This window comes from Notamacropus eugenii, chromosome 1 (genome assembly GCF_028372415.1).
Source record: "Notamacropus eugenii isolate mMacEug1 chromosome 1, mMacEug1.pri_v2, whole genome shotgun sequence".
NCBI classification, from domain to species: domain Eukaryota; kingdom Metazoa; phylum Chordata; class Mammalia; order Diprotodontia; family Macropodidae; genus Notamacropus; species Notamacropus eugenii.
In genome coordinates, this window is record NC_092872.1 from 110,790,987 (window position 1) to 110,793,964 (window position 2,978).

At 40.3% G+C, this 2,978-nt stretch overlaps 1 pseudogene; it reads right to left on the minus strand.

The window, feature by feature from the left end:
- Window positions 1-329: 329 nt before the first annotated feature.
- Window positions 330-985, minus strand: LOC140505355 (dihydropteridine reductase pseudogene; annotated as a pseudogene).
- Between the last annotated feature and the right edge of the window lie 1,993 nt (window positions 986-2,978).

Genomic DNA, 2,978 nt, shown 5'->3' on the forward strand with positions numbered 1-2,978 from the left:
ACAATGCATTGGACAGAAGAGACACAAATCACAGGTTATGACCAGGGCACCAGAGGACACCAAACAGTGTCCCTGGACAACATTTCTGAGCAACCCCCTTACTTGGGGGGTCATCACCCTTGTAATCCTCTTTTTTCCTTTCAAATGAAAATATAATACTTTTTGAAAATGAGACAGAAACACATTAAATGAATAAGAAATATTGATCTCTGGCACTGTGAAGGGGCATTATAAGTTTGCTGGAAAACATGGAGCTGTAGGAAAACTACGCTGGGCATTAGGATTCTGTGTTAGTTCTTTCTTCTGGTGCTGCAGTCTTAGATGACTTATTAAAAATAGCCTGGTGTCAGCTCAGTCTTCCCTCCTGTGGTCACCAGCTGGATTAGGCTTCCAGAGTTTGGCCTGTGTATTTTTCCTGTGAACCAGTTGTGAAAGATTTCAACAAGGAATTCTAATGGGGTGCAGGTGCCACAATCTGAGTCAGGCATTGATTTCTTATTTTTTGGAGTATTCAGGGTAACCGGGAGGACAACTATAGTGTGGAACCTGGTGGCATGACGTTGTTTTCCCCAGGCAGGCTCTGACACAGCTGATGGACCATTCCCTTGGCCATGCCATAGCCAATCATTCCTGGCATTGCATCTAAAGCATCCAGAACCACGGCCAAGGTCAGAAGACCTCCATCCTTGAGGTATTTGGTAGCAAGGTGATGGCTGAGGTCCATATGCTGTATTTCCACATGGTCAGTTTTTATAGAGAGATTTAGCTTTGGCACTACCTCCTGCCATACAAAGAATTGCATCCACCTCCTTATGGTTCAGAAGTTTCCCCCATCAGCAGTCATCTGTCAGCTTTCTTGGTGAAGGATCCGGTCATTTTAACGACGGGCTTCTTCCTTTTCTACCACATCAATACTGGCAACTCACGAGTTTTTGGCTCCAGAAGCCTGCAAGCATTTGATGTCCAGAGCGTGCACCATCACCATGAGCGTGGCCCCCCCGCAGCAGCCATCAACCTAGTCCACCTGCGCTGCTCCTCTGGCCTGCCCTGAGCTCAGGTCCCGCCTCCACCCTGCACAACACTTGCTAAGTGAAGTGAGTAAGTGAGAGGACAAGCTTGCTCTGCTCTAGGCTGGCGACCATGGAGTGACCTGAACTTAAACTTAGAGGCAAATTGTCTTATTTGACAGAAAACAATCTTTGCATAGAAAAGTTAAATAATTTGCCTAAGGTAGAAAGTAGTAGACCTCACATTTGAAAGCAGGTATTCTGACTCCAAATCAACTATTCTTATTACTTAAGCTCTAATTTCTCTATGCCTGGTTACTAATTCCTCTTTTGAAGGTTTTCTACTGGAGAAGTTTGTAGAAAGCAGCTATTCATATACCTTGCTAGGGACTTTATATTACTGTAGTTGTTTTTATTCAACAGTTCAATCATGTCCAACTCTTTACAATCCCATGGACCATATTGCAGTGCTTTCCATAGGATTTCCTTGACAAAGATACTAGAGTGGTTTGACATTTCCTAATTCAATGGATTAAGGCAAAGAGAGGTTAAGTTGTGCCAAGAGTCACACAAGCAGTAAGTGTCTGAGCCCAAAGCTGAACTCAGGTTTCTTGACTCCAGGCCCAGTGCTCTAGTGACCAAGCTGCATAGATGACCCATTTAAAAGTCACATTATAGGCAGCTAATAAATCCTTGATTTGAAAATGAAAATCACAGATGTGGGAGAATTGGAACACTAGATGTGGGAGAGCTGGAACATTAATTCATTGTTGGTGGAGCTGTGAGCTGATCCAACCATTCTGGAGAACAATTTGGAGCTATGAACAAAGGGCTACAAAAATGTGCATACCCATTGACCCACAATATCACTTCTAGGATTGTATCCCAAAGCCATCATAAAAATGGGAAGGAGTTCCACATGCACAAAAATATTTATAGCAGCTCTCTTTGTGGTGGCCAAAAACTGGAAATTAAGGAGATGCCCATCAACTGGGGAATGACTAAACAACTTATGGTATATGAATGTAATGGAATACTATTGTGTTATAAGAAATGATGAACAGAAAGACTTCAGAGAGGCCTGGAAATACTTCTAGGAACTGATGCTGAGTGAAAGGAGCAGAAACCAGGAGAACTTTGTACACAGTAACAACCACAGTGTGCCAGGCATTTTTATGGTAGACTTAGTCCTTCATAGCAATGCAAGGACCTAAAAAATTCCCAATGGACTTTTGAGGCAAAATGCCTTCCACATCCAGAGAAAGAACTATGGAACTGGATCACAGAATGAAGCAGATCTTTTTCTTTTGTATTATTTTCTATTTGATGGTTTCTCTCATTCATTTTAATTATTCTATTTAACATGACTAAGGTGAAAATGTATTTAACAGGAATGTATATGTAGAACCTAAAAGATTGCACACTATCTTGGGGAGGGAAAAAATCTAATATATATGGAAGTGATTGTAGAACACTGAAAACAAATAAAATAATTTAAAAAAAAGAAAATCACCTGAAAATCTTCTTAAGGTGAGATAAATGACACAGGAATCTGCTACAGTGCACCTGATTAGGGAAAACTAGATTTCCTTTATCTGTTTACCTTTTTATACCTCTCTTAAGATCTTGTATTTGAAAGTCAAATTTTCTATTCAGTTCTGGTCTTTTTATCAAGTATGGTTAGAATTCCTTTATCTCATTGAGTATCAACTCTTTCCTCTGAGGATTATACTCAGTTTTGCTGGGTAGTCAATTCTTGGTTGTAATCCTATTTCCTCTCATCTCAGAAATATCATATTCCAAGCCTTCTGATCCTTTAAACACAGAAGCTTTAAACAGAAGTCAGTTATTCTGACTGTGGCTTCTTGATACTTGAATTGTTTCTTTCTAGCTGTTTGAAATATTTTTTTCCTTGACCTGGGAATTCTTGAACTTGACCATAATATTCCTAGCACTTTTCATTTTGGGATC